Source organism: Oxyura jamaicensis, chromosome 17, assembly GCF_011077185.1.
Source record: "Oxyura jamaicensis isolate SHBP4307 breed ruddy duck chromosome 17, BPBGC_Ojam_1.0, whole genome shotgun sequence".
NCBI classification, from domain to species: domain Eukaryota; kingdom Metazoa; phylum Chordata; class Aves; order Anseriformes; family Anatidae; genus Oxyura; species Oxyura jamaicensis.
The window spans coordinates 4,471,449-4,488,252 of NC_048909.1; the positions used below are offsets into that span (position 1 = coordinate 4,471,449).

The following is a 16,804-nucleotide window of genomic DNA, read 5'->3' on the forward strand; positions in this document are numbered from 1 at the left end:
CCCCCCCCCCCCCCCCCCCCCCCCCCGCTCCGGGCTGTCTCGATACTCCGGAATACAGATGGAGCCTGGCTGCATCCCACCCCCAGCTCACCGCCAGCCCAGCCAGCCGGGGCTGAGCCCCCACCGCCAGCATCCTCCAGGGGCCTCATCCTTCTCCCAGTCCTCCCAGTGCCGGCCAAGCTCATCCCTACGCACAACCCATCTCTAACCGGGCTGCAGGACTTCTCCCAGCCGGTGTCCCCCCCGGGAACTCAGTGTTCCCCGAGCCGGAGGGCTGGGGGGGGACACACAAAAGGGTGCGGGGCTGGGGGAGAGGTGCCGCGGGCGTTACACAACGGGGGGAGCCCGCTGGGGGCCGGGGCATCCCTGCAGCCGCAGCGCAGTGCTCTCCTTACCTGCTGCTAATGTCCCTCTCTGGAGGAGATCCGGGCGCCCGTGGGTTTTATTCGGCTCGGTAGGAACTTGTGGGAGAGCTTCTCTGGCCAGGTTGCATACTGGGTGCTGGGTCGGCAATGCAGGCGTGAAAATCCTGGGTGTCTAGCAGTCCTTTTCATGCTCAGACAGAAAATCCCCCTCCTTGATCCAGATCGCGGGCATTAAGGGCAGAGGCAAAAAATAAAGATTTAAAAAAAAAATCCTTTTTTTTTTTTTTTTTCCTTTTTCTTTTTGCTTTCTCTCTCTCTCTCTCTTTTTTTTTTTTTTCCCTTGCCTTTTCAGCCCCCTTCCCTTATTCGTGTGCCCCCCCTCTCCTCTGCTGCTCAGTTCGTAGCCATCGGGGGAAGGAGCAGAGGCAGCAGGGAGAATGGAGAGGGGGTTAGAAATAAAAATGAAAAGGGCTCCAGGAGGGAAGCGAGAGGCTGGGCTTGTCAGCGGAGGAGGGGCTTGGAGAGGTCTGGAGAGGATGAATGGGGAAGAGGAGAGCAGGGAGGAGCCCCAGCCTGGCCATTTTATTCTAAGAAGTGTTTTGTACATAATTAGGGACGGGGGAGGGGCAGGCGGGGGCAGAAAGGAGGGACTCCAGCTCCGGCCAGACGGAGGCTTGTCCGTGGGAAGGGAAGCTGAGACGGGGAAGGGCCGCTGGAAGGGGCTGTGGGGGGACCGAAACTTGTCTGCTCCCCGGATTTGGCGAGGAAGCTGCAGAGCAGCGGGTTGAGATTCCGAGCGGCCCCCACCCGTTACATCTTTTTTTTTTTTTTTTTCTCCCCTTTTTCTCCCCCTCCCATCCCTCCTCTATTTTCTCCTTACCGGAGCCAGGCAGCGCCGGGCCCCATCCTTTGACCAAGCGGCTGCGGGAAGGACTGGGGGAAGGTCTGGGGGGGCTGCCCCCAGCCCGGACTCCGCCCTCGGGTGCCCACCTCTTCTCGGGGAGGGGGCGCAGGAGCCGCCCCCCCGCCCCAAACCCCGCTGCGGTTCAGCACCGCGGAGAGCGGCGGGGCTGGGGGGGCGCCCAGGGGCCGGCTCGCCCCCCGGGCTGGCCTTGGGTGGTGAGCAGAGCCGTGCCGAGCCGTGCCGAGCCGTGCCGAGCTGTGCTGAGCGGTGCCGAGCCGTGCTGAGCCTCCCCGCAGCTCCGCATCAGGGTCTGCCTGGCACAGCCGGCTGCAATCCCACCGTGGGGTCGGAAAGGGTTGGGAATGGGATCTCCTCCTCCTCCTCCGCAGCTCTTCTCTGGTTCAGATGAACAGGACGGAGCTCTGGGATTACCCGAGTGCTTTAAAAATATATAAGAAAGGCGAGGGAGGAATGAGTTGGAGACGGGTGTGCCTCAAGGGCATCGCCCACCCAGACGAATCTCAGCAGCACAGCAAAGGCAGCCCAGTGCAGGAAGAGCATCCAACACTCCCTGCTGTTGTGCGAGGCTCCTAGACCCCTCAGACAAATCACCGGCTGTGCTGTGCTGTCAGAAGGGAAAATATTCAGCCACCTTGAGCAAGTTATATAGGACAAGGAGGACAATGGGGCATGCCCTCTTTCTGCCCCCCCTTCTCTGGCCTGCAAGGACAATCTGTTCTGTCCTTCTCTCGCACATCCACTGTGACTACAAGAACACTGTCTTAAGCTAAATCTCCAGCAAATCTTTCCAGAGCAGAATTAGAAGCTGTTTGGTTAAACTCCAGGCTGCTCTGATAGAGCTGAAGCTTAGCTTATCAGTTACAGAGTACCCAAAGCTTTTGAGTTTTCCTTTTTTCCAGGCAACCATTCAGCTGTAAAACACACTTCATGGTAAACCACCCCTGATTCTGTCACATTGGCTCATATAAAAGGCTGAAACAATTCTCACAGATCTCCCTGGTACAAGGCCACAGAGGAATGGCGTACACCACAGCAGAGAGGTTTGAGGGATCGGTTCTTATATAGACCACATATCTGCAAAGCACTTGTTTAAACAAATAAATAGTGTCTAGGGTTATCACTAGTGTGTTCTTTCATTGTTGCTCCTGGCATTTACCAGAAATGAAAGGGAGATCCTTCTGTCTTACATGAGGATGTTTGAAATCAAAGCAAAAGCTCCAGGGACAACAGCTGCAGTCACGTGGGATTTACTGATTCAACTAACAGAGCAATACTGGGTGTCATTCCTCGCTGCACCTGGGAAGGCTAGCGTGTGATTAGGTCTAGCAAGACCTGGAATGATATTTCATATTCCTGTGAAGGGGCACCAAAGAGAAATCAGGTGAGCCTATACTCTTCAGTCACACAAAGGTCTCCTGAACCTAAAGAATAACCCAAATATTCTCTACAAAGTAACACCACCTTCCAGGAAGTCAGAGCCAGGGACGGGTGTCCTGCCCAGAAACAAGAATTACTGTCAGTATCATAAAAATATAATGAGAAAAACATAAAATGAAATGAAAATACAAGTTTTGCTCATCATTTTCTTGTCCCAGACTGTTGTCTCTCTTTTTCCCTAGTTCATACACACAGTATTGCTGCCTCTTTCCCAAAAGCTTTTACTGTCTCTGTATCAAAAGAGGATTATTTGGTGCATTGAGTATTCAACATGTTCTCTTACAGTATTGTTGTGTTCAATGAGCTTTGCTCATCTGAATGGACACTCACTGCATAGTCCACTGGTTTAATTTGCTGCTTTGGAAACCTAAGCAGGTTACAGCATATTTAGCTATGTGTCTGTTCTTATGTGTCAAAGATAAGGTTTCTGGATGGCATTTTTAAAAACAAAATTATTTCACTCCAGTAGCTTTCTCTTTTGAGTCATCTCCTCTTTTTAGTCTTGGATATTTCATCTCACCTTCTCCCTGCAATGAACAAAGCCTGGATCTTCACCCCAGATCAGCAAAGCTCCATTGAACAAGATTTTTTTTTTTTTTTTTTTTTTTTCTGCCACTGAAGAGTTTTTCTGAGTTGTTAACAATTTTAGCGTGCCCAGCTCTCACTTTCTTTCTCTTCCAACAAAACAATGTTTAGATTTTTTTTAAATTATAATATTCCTCCCATGAAAAAAAATAGAAACTAGTCAATCAAGAAAGAACATGAAGGAGAACAGAAATTCATAACACACTGTGTGTAAAAAGAGAGCCTCCCGTTTGCAAGTACTAGGCCGAAAACAACAACAACAAAAAGTGGTGGTGAGGATGGAGAAACAATAATTCAGATTGTCAGAAGTTTAGCAAAATGTCACATGAAACAGAGATCTGGAAATTAGAAATAAGTGTCCATGTCCAACTGGGTTCCCTCTGTGTGTTCCAAGTGTCATTTCCTAGTGCAAAGAACCTGTATGTGCCACTTGCACATGGTGACTACTTCATTTCTATTTGTGATCCTACAGCAAAAACTCACTTCAGAGTCCCAAGGGTTGGTGAAAATATCCAGACCCTAGTCTGAGTTCTTCATGTGCTACCAGCAAACTTTTTCTTTCCTCATATCCTCTAGTGTTTCCCTCCTTGAGGAAGCAGAATGTATTCTTGTAAAGGTTTTGCAGACTTCATTGTTTATTACAGACTAAAAATGGATTAAACTTGCTTTGTGAGCATTGTATTGATATTCTGGTGCTCTCCCAGTCTCTTATGAAATGTATTCTCCCCTGCAAACAATACCACAATAAGTGCTGATCTTATTTAGACTGTGTTTTGTGTTGGTTGTGTAGCTATCCACCTCCTGAGCACCAGCCATATTAATTTGCTGCTGGTATCCCCTAACAGGTGGGTGGGTGTCTCACTGTTCACATACTAGGATGGGTGATGTGCAGGGTTGTGTGGCCAGATAAATACCAGGCTGTTTTGATGGATGGTGGAAAAAGTCTGGGAGCGGGCTCAAGGGTCAGGGTTAGGAGGCAAGGAGATTTTTTTCCGCTATGTCCAATGCAGAATTGAAGGTTTATAGTCAAGGCTTGAATGGGCAATGGGAGAAAGGCTGGAAGTCCATACAAAGCTAGCCAAAAATATTGACAGGTCCCATTAGAGGGAGAAGAAACAATTAGGAGCTTTTTTTTTTTTTGCTTTTTTTTTTTTTTTTTTTTTTTTCTTCTGAAAGGAGTTTCTGGTAGCTGGCTCCTCTGCATTAAACTGAATCATCCCCAGTGCAGCTCTAGAAGCCTGGAAGACTCTGAACCCACTGAATTTTCCAAGTAGGTGTTGTTCCATCATTGCACTGCACCTAAATTAACATAACCCAAATTTATCTATTGAGATAAATCCCTTTCCAGCTTTAAATTGGCAAAAGAAGAGAAATACCACAGCTTCAAAATCGAACTTCAGTTGTCCTAGGCACTCACCTTTCAGGATACTTGTTCTGAGCACTGTGAGCCTCTGGGGGCTGCAGAATGAGGTTTTCAGTCTCCTGAGATTCAGCTTTCTGATGAGCTTTTCTTTTTTTTTTTTTTTTCTTTTTTTTTTTGCCTTTTTTTTTTTTATTTCTACTACTGGTCTTGGGTAGGAAGCAGATGGCTTCTGAAGAAAGATATGATAGTGGTTTGTCTGTCATTGAAACTTAAAATAAGACAGATACCACTATAAGGTCAGCTCTAGGAAAACATAGTGGGCAGAAAGGAGAGCAGGAACTGATTGTTTCTCAGCTCAGAAGCCACATTAATATGAAAGTTGTTGGTCAGGGCTAACTGATGCAAAATTAATGATTTCTTCCACCGGATTCTTGTGTAATTCAAACAGGACAGGCATTTGGTTTCAGATGTTTGTCTACATAACCTCTTCAGACAACAGAAAGATCATTTTAACTCCAGAGGTACAACCTTCTTGTTATCATAGACACTATCTTAGATATAAGATGGAGCTTCTTATTAAATTAACTTTCTAAAAGGAACCAAATCAGCAGCTTAGACAGAATTCCTATATTTTAGTGGGATGAATTCAGAAAAGTTGATCCCTTTCCTGCGGATCTTGCAACAGTGCATGGGAGAGCAAGCAAATGAACCCATATCTGCTGATTTTCCCATCGTAGTCACAAATCCATCCTCTTTATTAGCAGTCTTTCATATTCACTATTGTTACTATTGTGTGGTACCAAGTGCAAGTCATCAGTATTCATCACCTGCAGCTTAGTTTCTTCTGAACTTGGACTAAGGCTTTTAAAAGGGAACTACTTGTAACTCCCAACCCATCATGAGCTGTACACTGCACAGAAGGCTTCAAGCCTCGCTCTGCCTCTATCTGCAATCACTCAGCACTTCATACCACTCAAAAAAAAAAAAAAAAAATGTTGGTAGATGAAACCCACATGCAGTCAAATGCAGGGACTAGAATGTTCAATTGAGCTTTTTTTCTTATTCCTTGCTCCAATGTATCTGTGTTCTTGCATCTCTTTCATATCTCCCTTAGCCCCAAAAATGTTAATTCCAAAGAGATGGCAAAGCAAGAGGCACTGATATCTCTTGAAGTTTTTGAAACAGGCACGAGAAAGAAATCTCTTAGCCTGATTTATAGGGGTTGCTGAAGGCATTGGACAGCCGCTGGCATCTGTAGTCTTTCTAAGCTAATTCTGAAGCAGGTCAGTGAGAGTTAGAGGGTCAGTACTTCTTTTCTGACTTACACAAGAGAAGAAGCCAGCACACAGCTAGCAGGGCTGAGATAAGGTCATACAATCAGATGTTAGTATAGAATAACAGTACCACCCACAGGATAAAACCAAGGCATAACACACATGCATCTGACTGCATGACTTACATTGATGCTGATGTATTGTAACTCTGCGGGCAACTTTTTTTTTTTTTTTTTTTTTTTTGTCTTCTGGAAGGGTTGTTACAAGACTTTCATCTTTCTATCTTTATGTTTGGATTATAAATAACCAAGGAACACAGAAAAGGGGGGAAATTTAATTTTCTGGAGCCTAAGGATCCAACTCAGTTGGGCAGGCTGTCCAGCACCTTACAACAGCCTCCCTCCCAACACACACACACACCTTTGGTGTCATTTATTATTTATTTGAGAGAAAATCTGAATTTGAATCACTAAGGAGTGACACATTTCAGAGCATGCTGCTGCTCTGAGATAACTGCACTTTGCCTCAGGTATGTGGTGAGTCAGGAGGTTGATAGCTGGTGAGTGCCGGCACCCTGAGAAATGGGGTTATTGTTACCATACAGTAACCACATGCCCTGAGCAGTGTTATTCCTCACTTACAACAGTGTCTTTTCATCTTGTTAAGAAAAAGTTGATGTGATCAATTTTCAGGAACTATGTGGAAAGATGTATACCAACATGTTTTACAATTTTTTTTCTGCATAAACACAGCCTCTTTGGCTACTCTGGTTGACGGTCAGAGCAGGAGAAGACAAATCAAAACATTTGGGAGTCTGTTTCAAGAAACACAGCCAAGTTATCCAAGAACAAGCCCTGGTGTACCATATCCAGCTGTCTAGGACCAAGATCCTGGTGCGTAGTAAGAAACACAGCTGCCAGACTGTTTAGATGTAGCTTTTATGCCACAGTTTCCCAAGCAGCATGTTAAAGAGTGTGTATAAAAACTGCACCTTGTTTATTTTATTTGGAAGCTTCCCAAAGCAAAGACAGCTACTTACTCTGTATGCACACCTCTCCCTGAGCAGTCCTGAATTCAGCTGCTATCTTTCTCTGCTGGTGGTAATATTGCTAACGATTAACATTGCCTACATGATTCTCTACCTCCTGCTAGCCAGATGTGCCCGGGTTCAGCTTTCCACGCCAAGCACTGGTTCAGCTTTCCATGCCAAGCACTGCACATTTGCTGCATTTCTTCTGTACTAGGTTGCCCATTAAGTTCAATCTAGGTGATTCTGCAGGTTATTTATCATCTTTTGCCCTCTTTGTATCCAGTTTGCCCATGGCATCTTCTGAGCCAGACCAGACCTCGTCCCTAGAGCGCTGTCATCCCCAGCATCGCAGTGCTATGACAGTAGATTCACATCTTCGGTTCAGTCTTTAGAACCGACACTGCTTTTCAGTTGCTGGCAATGAATTTTGCACACAGACACTCAAGGCAACTTAAAGGGTTGTGGCTGTCAAGTGTTTCTTTATGTAGTGTTCAATTCTTGTTTTCAAGCTTTTCTTTTGCTCGTGACACCTTCTCCAGAAATAAACATTTCTTTCCCTGCTAGTTTTAGATCACTTCCCCCCGAGGCTTGCAGCATTTAACTCTTCCCACTTTTCTTAAGGAAAATCACCCAGTTGACCTCTGAAGGGAGTGATCTATTGCATAGGAATGCACAGGACTCACTTGGACACCTGGCATCTATTTTTGGCTCTGCTACTGGATGACCATATAATCCCAGGGGATCACTTCGCTCTTCTTTGCTTCCATCTATGCAATACAAGCGGTAATACATCAATCTAATGCTCTCATCTTGTCAGGATTATTGTTGTTTCTACAACTGCCACCTAGAAGCCAGAACTGAGCTAACTGCAGTTACCCACCCAGCTTTTAGTCTACGTACAGGGTGCAGGCACAGTGACAGCACTCGTTAATATATTTGTGCTAGCTTTACCTAGCTAGCGTGGGAAATGACAGTGCTGAAAGCATCATGGTTTGCATTTATATCTCCTTTCCAGCAGTTACCCACACCAGCAAGACTAAGTCAACAAAGGAATCCTAACACGCTCTGCCAAAGCCTCATTTGAGAGAAGATGCAGGGCTTGCTTCTCACTTTCAGGACTTCCATCTCACAACAGGTGAAATCAAAAGGAGATATTAGTCACCCTATAGTTCCCCCTGCTGTTTATGAGAAAGAACATGTTTTGCACAAAACCTGAAGCAGAATTAGGAACAAGCTCAGATATTCCAAGCCTCTGTTAAATGTCACTAATCTCCAAATCATCCATCCTTACACACGTGGTGACAAAAGCCACCATATAGGGGCAAAGTAATTATTTTTATTCTCTTTCTCTCCTTGCTGCTTCACCAACAGTCGATCAATATTGTCATTAAAGCTCTAAAAATAGGTTCTGTTGGTTAATCTGCACCTTGAGTACAACACAGAGAGAAAGGAAAACAAAAGCCCCTCAGTCATGTAGTTCTTTCCACAGCCATCATCAGCCCCTTTGTTCAGAAAAAGTGGCGCATCCATGGATGTCTCTTTCACAAACGACACGGCACACGGGCCTGGGTTTTCAATAGGCGTTTAGAGCCTAGGAGATATTTCTCACTAGTGACAATTTGTAGGTAGGTCAGATTTAGAGGATGAACTGACTGAGGTATCCTTTAAATAGCTGGCTTATTGTATACTTAGTGTATTCCTTTAACAGGCTTATGCTATCATTAAGTCTTCCATGGAGGAAGGGAGCCATTGTACCAGTGTAACACCGACCTAATTAGCTTTGCTGAGGATTTATTTAACAGGTTTATTCTAACAAGTTTATTCTTTAAATGTCTGATAACTGATTTGTTATAACTCTTTTTAATGAGTCTCTGTCTTCCTCTGTTGGGTTTAATTCATTTGGCTGCTGCTCAGTAAGGTTTTGCATCTACATAGAAGGCTGATTGTACTGTGTTTAGGCTTTGATAAGCTTTATTCTTATAGCGGATATTCATTTCAGTGTACTGAAGTTGGGGGCTATACCTATATTCATGTGAATAGGGATGTGTCGAAGAGGGAACTTTTTTTTGTATTACATTTCAACACAGTGCCTTTCATCCCAGTGAGGGCTAAGCAGTCTTACAAACTACAACATTCAAACCCCTCTTGCCAAAAGTTAAGAATCCTATTGATTTCAAGCAGGTTTCTGATTAGACCTACAGACAAAACTCCCAATTGGTGCACTCCCCAACAAATTGGTAAGAGGTAGATGGAGCACTATGGCCAAGCTAACCCCAAGCACAGTGTATCCTGCTGATGTATCCACAGCACCCTGACATTCCCTTCAGTCACAAGGCGAGATGCTCACAAGACTTTTACAAGATCAATGCAAGGTTATCCTGCCCCTGATGCAGAAGTTGAGGTAGATTCAATTCCTCCAACAGGGTAAAATTTTCTATTGGTGCCTCTTTTCCTGAGGTAGGGAAAAAAAATGCACAACAGAACGTGTCCAGATGTACACCTAACTGCTTTGCATAGTTCCAAATACATTTATTTTGAAGGTATTTCAATAACATGAATTTAAGCTTCACTCTAACAAGACACTGTTTCTATATTTCTTTTGCATGTAGGGAAATTCACACAAGTATGTCAGAGCATTAATCAGAGATGCCCCACAGGTCAGTGGAGTAGAACTGAGCTCTCCCAGCCCAGTTCTGTAGTCTTAGGCTGTGTTCTACACACAGAAAGAACATCAACTTTCTGATGTTGAAACCAAAAGAAGAATAAAAGGCCCCTATGCTCAGCCCAAAATGTATTATAGTTCTTCAGACTAATAAAAATGATACTTAATAGTACATAATTTGATTAATATTTGAGTGTTATTAATATATGATACATTAGTATTACTAGGAAAAGCAGTTAATGGGTTTTGACCCACATTGTTATGCTAGGTTCTACTTGATTCAGATCTCAATAGACAAATTCCTCTTCTGATGAGCTTATTCACAATAATATTCAGCCAGGAAGTGCCTCAGCTACAGAAAGCACTGTGAAATTGATGTTTGGTGGCAGCATTGTGTGTCATCTTTAAAATGTAAGTTTATACAGAAAAGAAAGAAGGTTCAGGGACAAGCCAACACTTTTGCCTTCTAGAGGCTGTGAATCTGTTGTAAGAATGAAGTAATGTCTCTGCAGAAAGGGAGGAGGGGGTGTAGGTATATGTCTATGTGCACACAGGGAGACAGAAAGCCTCAATCTTCTGGATTTATTTAATAACACATCTAGGATAAGGTGGAAATACTCTTATCATTTATATAGAAGAGAATCTGACAGACTGAGGGGTCTTATCCCTAAAGTAACAGAAAAGATACACCCAGGCAGCAAATTTAACAATTTCTTCCAAAATAACAGGTCTGTTTCCTAACCCTTGGACCAACCTCCTTCTGATGGAAGCTTTCATTCCATAGTACCTTAAAATCCATGAGGATAAAGGAAGACTAGAGGCCCTGGGGATAACTGGTTGGTCTCATTTTCACCACCTCAGCTCTGCCAGTGTTTCTTTTGAGGGTCTGCTGGCAAAAGATCTGTAATTTAAATGAAAAGTAAAAGAAGAAAAATTGAAGATTGTTTTCCACAGAAATATCACTAAAGAGATCTCAGTATGGAGGGACACATTTCCACCGCATGTTGATACATCTGCTTCCTGCTACTACACAAAAACCTTTCCCAACCCTTAGAATCCAAATGGGGAAACATCTCTAATAACAGAAGGCTCTGAGAGCAATCCATCAAACACATGATTTCCCCAAACAGGCCATATTCACAGGGGTCAAAATGTTACTTCTCTGCACTTGTTACAAACACACAAATTGACCAGTACCTACAGAACAGAGCTGGATATATATATATATATATTCATTCCAAAATGTCAAGCTTTTGGACACTTTGCAGAGAAAAGTTTTTTGCTTCAGCAAAACTTCCCAGTCACTGGATACTATTTCCAGTAAAAACCAAGAGAAACTTTCAGTCTGGCAACGTGGAATGCGCAGATAGGTCCAGGAGGTCGGATGCTGGGACTCTGACTTGGTTTTCACCTAGTTCTTACATGACCTCTCCAGGAAAGGAAAGGGCACTGTGGATCAGGGTGATGTTTTTCCTTCCCATCTGCTGGGCTCAACCTCCTGTTCTATGTTGTGGTAACGAAGTGAGGATCAGAGAGGGAAACAGAAATTGCAGTCCTTGTGCTCTCTGACACAGAGTGCAATGCAGGTAGTGGGACTTTGTGTGACTTCTGTCCATCTCCGCTTTGTAAACCCCAGGCAGGTGCTGAGGAAAGCACCGCATTTTGCTTCTGGAATACATCTATGTATACATAGCTATAGCACCTTCCTTTACTGACAGCATATTACAGAAGTAATTTGGGACAGGACAACCCCATCATCACCAGCTCACTCAGTGCTCACCAGTTCTGTGACGATAAAATCCATTCAGTTTTAGCCAAAGACTGACCTTAGTAAATATACAGGGTGTGCAGAGTGTGTTGGGTGAGGATCTGGTTTAACATTTCCTATGGAATAGAAGGGAAACCTCACCCCCTCAGTTCTCCAGCTTGACATGCTGCCTGTAAGCATAAACCTCTTCCATAAAAGAAAGCCCCTTCTGCCACGGCAGCTCCTGGAATGTCTCCACAATATTCCCATCCCTCCATCTGCAGTTTTGTGACCACAGCACAGTACCTTTGAGCAGTAAGCGATGACTGTCCGAGCTGACCTCCATGGGCTTAGATCTTCTCTATCCACAGCAGCAAGGTCAGCTTCTACCAATCAGCTTCTGTTCTGTTTGCAGAGATAATAAAAGAAGATATACCTTGGCTTCCCACCAGGTTAACACAGTTGTTTAATACAGTAATTCTGCGAGAATGTCCATGTTGTGAATGACTTACTGTTATTACATGCATTTAGGGCAGCCTGAAGACTCAAAAACAGAGATAAAAGTGCTATTATCCAAAGGACCCCTTTGCCCACAACAGTGTTTATGAAAATCATTTTGTTCTCTTGCAATTTGATTTTCCATTTTATTAAACTGTAAAGCATGTTAAAAGGAGAGTAGAAATACATTTGCTTGCCAGAACCACCTCAATCAGATCAGGACAGGGCATGGGATAACCCCTCCAATTTCTCTTCTACCTTGTGAGAACAACCATAGTCCTGGAAATAAAGCAGTGGGACTCAACTGATACAGATATTTTCTGCCAACTGGTGGTAGGGCACCAGAGAGGTTTAGAAGCTCATCTGTGAAGATAGAAAACAGCAGTGGCAGATGTTTGATCACAGATACGAATTTCAATTATCACAGTTGTACCACTTGAACAGTCCCCAGCGTGCCTCTGAGCAGTCACCTTCCCTTTTGCAAAGCAGGGGATGAGAAACTTTTTTTCCCTCCAGTTGTTTCAGAGAAGAGATTGTATTACGGCCCAAGTTATCATTATAGCTTGTGCTTTTACTGGAGCTCTGGAATGTCAAGGTTTTATTATATATTTGCTTCTAGTAGATGAGAATTGCTTCCTTCATTTCACAAGAAATAGCCCATTCATATTTCGTTACACCAGTAGAAAAAAATAAATACAAATCTTACTTAGTCAGCAAAAGAGGGCACACTCCACCTCTCCAAATCCTTTTGTTATTTTTGATTTAAAGTCATGTATTCTTTAGTCAATATTGTTACCTTGGAGAACAGACTCTACATTTTGGAATATTCCAAAAATTATTCTCTGCACAAACATGAATGTCCTCAGACCAGATATGTCTCTACTCATGTGTCTGAACATCCCCTGGTACAACAGAGATCTTTGTAAGAACTCTGAATTGGTCCCCTACTGCAGCTGATGGTAATTTTTCCCCGATTTTTCATTGGAGAAATTTTGCCAGTTACTATATGAAACAAGAATGTTGCTAAGGCTCCTTAATGGCTGTTATTTCTGCCTGTTGGAGTTTTGCCAGAGCAGGCAAAAACCATCAATATCACCCCACCTGGGGTGCTGATCTTGTCAACCTTACCAGTATTGGAAGGCTAATCTGTGCAGGAATGCTTACAGAAGTGTAGAAGCTACATTTTTGCCTTTATTCTTGTAATTAATGGTTAAAGCTGGATATCAAATTCTAGATAATTTCTCTGACCATGGCACTTCCAGTGACAGAACAAAGGAGTCAAAAGGGCAACATTGTGTACTTATAGTAGAAATAGTATAGAAAAGTAGTGTAGATAACTAGAAAATACTAGAAACAGAATGGTGATATAACAGATCTGTTTATCCCTCAGACTGGAGAGCTCCAGGAAAAAAAAATCCATGCATTGATACCAGTTCCATGTTACTCAATACTGATAAGCTCAAGCATTTTTTTAAAAAAAATCACATTTCTCTCTACAATCTGTAAGATACTTTCTGTAAAATACAAAACATGAAATGGAAGAAGATATTTTATTTGCCTTCTATTTTCTGACCCTTCAGAATGGTCACAAAATATATTTTTCTGGCTTTTATTTTCTGTTGTGAAGATTGGAAACTTGATTTTTAAATCAATTTTCTAAATGATGAACTAGCCAAATAATAATATGACACCAGGATCTGTATCTTTCAGAGAAGAATTGATATTATGATACTCACAATAATCCAATTAAAATCATACCAGTGAATGTTACAGATGAATTCCTTTTTATTTATTTTCATCTTTTGTCAGGATGCCTTTTGATAAATCTTGTACCTTGCATCCTGTTGCAAGTAATACAAACTCTTAGGTTTTCCCTTGTGGATGTTCTCTTCCTTTCTGACACCGTTCTCAGGCTCCAGCAAGTACTGCTGAGCTCTGTCCCAGGGGTTGCTTCATTTCAGAGGTGGCGACTTCTTTTCCTGAAAAGTTTGTTGAAGTTCCTCTAGGAATTACTGTCATGATATAAGTGTTACATTGCTTTCTTGGTAATATGGAATTGCCAACATCCAGAGATCTCTAATAGCTTCAAAATGTTGCCAAATACAGCTTTTTCGATATGCAAACCTTTCACTCAGTGCCAAATCCAAGTAAATACCTTCATAATATTAATATTTCCACAACTCTATATTATTTTATAGTGGGTAAGCGAATCTGTGCTCCTTACCTCAGAGTTAAAACATCACAAAAGGACAGGATGACCTGACAGCTAAGAAACAAGGCTGACAACGAAGGCTGTGCTCCCACCAAGCTGCAAATGGGGAAGTGACATTAGTCCCTGTCCCAGGAATTTGTGCCATTCCTGGCGAGATCCGTCCCACAGAGCCAGGTGCGGAAGGACAATCTAGTCCGAGTGGCTTTTCCACCCACACCATTTTCTAAGCATTGATCAGTTTCTGCAATCACAGATAAATTGATAATTTCATAAAACTAAGTGAATGATTGTCAACACTAATCAGCCTGGTGTGGTGCGTATGCATTGACCTTCAGTCCCAGGAGCATGTGCCAAAGACAAAAAGCCTCTTTGCACTGCCTCTCCCTCCCACAATCCCCAAGCTATTGCTGGTTATGGACCAAGCTTTTGTTTAATTGGTTACAGCAAACAGGGAAATAAATAATACCAATACTCAGCCTGTTTCTATTGAATCCCAGCTAGCTACTGTGAGAAGGGATTTGCTCTGCAAGCAGCCCTCAGGAAAAGTTTCTATGTCTGCTATGAGGGAAAAAGCACAGAATTTTAGCTCCACTACAGATGACTGAATTTTTCCTGTGCTTTAGGAGAGTTAAATAAGAATCATGGAGAAGATTCCCCATGCCTTTTCAGTACATATTGCAGAGCTGATTCTCTTTTTCTCTCCAGTTCCTCAGCCTGCACTGTGAGGACATGACATGGTTGTGTCCCTGCTTTGTCCCTCTTTTCCAATCCCATCCTCCTGGACCTACATCCACCCTTGAAGGAGCATCAGTTTTATCCAAGATTACAGAAATGAGAAGTGAGGAAGAGAAGTAAGTTACCAGTGGGCACACAGGAAAACCAACTGAAATCTTTCAAGAGCATCTATGTATTTTTGGTTTCCATTTGCTCATCATTTCACACCAAGTAAATGAAGTGATTCCTTTTTACTTGTGTCTCCATGTGTGCATCTTCATTTTGCTTTTCCTGCAAGCAGTTTGTTATTCCTAGAGCCTGAAGAATTTACAAGCCATACAAACTCCTTCCTGCTGCCAGAATATTCCATGAACAGATTTTAGTCTTCTGAAGCATCTTTGCTGTGCAGAAACATTAATACTTAGAACCCAGGCTCCTCCTCCTCTTCTAACAGCTACTCAGAACGTTCACAAGCTGATAGTTAATATGCAGCTACTGGTTAGTTAAATCCCAAAGCCCTGGTGAACCTATCTTCATATTAGAAGGTTGCTTCTAAACACTTCTAACAAGAAGCTCACACAGTTCCTGCAAGTCCTTGCACAACGCTGCAGCAGCAAAGCACAACTCTTCAGGTTCACATAGACTGGAAGTGAGCTCACAGAGAGCTGTCTGACTTAGAAATCCCAGCTGGGGTTCCCAGAAACCTTGCTTGTGTTGCACCAATAGTTTCAGTCACCTCTACATTGCTCTCCAATTGGGACGAAAATAAAAGCCCTTTTGACTTTGGCATAAGCATAGCACGAAGTGTGAAATTAACCCATGTTGTACATCATTTGGAGTGACCAGTCATGTGCAGTTTCTAGTCTAAGTAATTAGCAAAATAATTAATTATCTGCTAAATAATTAGCACACAATTAGGTACGGACAAAAAAGAGAGCCCATGTATGTGTGCTCCTTGAGTTTGAGTTCTAGTGAGAAAGATCAGAATGCAAACTATGTTTTAATCCATAACCTGGCTGGCATGGCTTTGGGATAGCTTTTCTGATGAAGTAATCCGGATCTCAATGCTAGTTAGATAAAAAGATATCTCTTTGGATTAATAACAGGGCTATCTCCTCTAACTTTTTATAGCATCTGTTCCCAAGACCTTCACATGAGGTAGGATTTACTGTTCTTCAAATCCACCTCCCAAACCCTAGCGTGGGCAGCCAGGACCATAAGCACAGAGCACATGCCCCATTGCATTTATTGTGATTCTAGGGAGAGAAATTGTGCATGCAGTCCTGGATTCCCTTAACTGAGTTGTCTTTCTCTGACTTTATCATCAATCTCTTTCAAGTAACACTTTCCACCTTAAGTTTGCTATGGGAGAGTGCAGAGGAAGAGTTGTTGTCATGGGATGGCTTGGGACCTGGTCTTCATACTCCATGAAGTTTTTTTTTTTTTTTTTTTTTTTTTTTTTCCAGGGACTTCTTTCCTCTTCTCAAAGTGACACAAGAAAATGCTCATTTACCAAACACAAAGAAAGCTGTTCATGATGAAGACCAGCAGTACTAGCTCTGTATGGCAAACCCATGAGAATCCAAAGACCTTCCTCAAGATGTCAGCAGATGGCCACCTGGCAGAAGGACATTTAGTATTATGCCTCACCTCCAAAACCACAGACAACTCAATGCCTTACACAACTCCTTCTATCCTTCCAGCAAACCATTCATCACTGGAAACAGGACAGCAGGCTGGCTAAGTGGCACAATAAGCAAATCCTGTCTCTGGAGAGGTGTGCGCTCTGTGCAGTTCCCAGCACACATGCAGGTCTCCATCTGCACTCCTGCTGAGCCAGCCCTCCCCTGGGTGGGTGCAGGGAAGGAAGCTTTGGCTGCATTTTCCCCCCTGGAGGCTGATGTGATATATTAGGTGGAGGTGACATTTCGGTCAAGTGAGCACCTGTTCTCCTGAGGCCTCGGGGAGCCTTACTAACATGGGAAGAATTTA

General features: G+C 43.2%; 1 protein-coding gene across 1 annotated transcript in view; it reads right to left on the reverse strand.

Annotated features, from left to right (window-relative positions):
* Positions 1 to 885, reverse strand: part of BRINP1 (BMP/retinoic acid inducible neural specific 1) — an 86,533-nt gene extending 85,648 nt beyond the window's left edge. The window contains exon 1 of the mRNA XM_035341936.1: positions 396 to 885. The gene's annotated coding sequence lies outside the window, so the exon portion shown is untranslated. The remainder of the gene's footprint in view (positions 1 to 395) is intronic.
* Between the last annotated feature and the right edge of the window lie 15,919 nt (positions 886 to 16,804).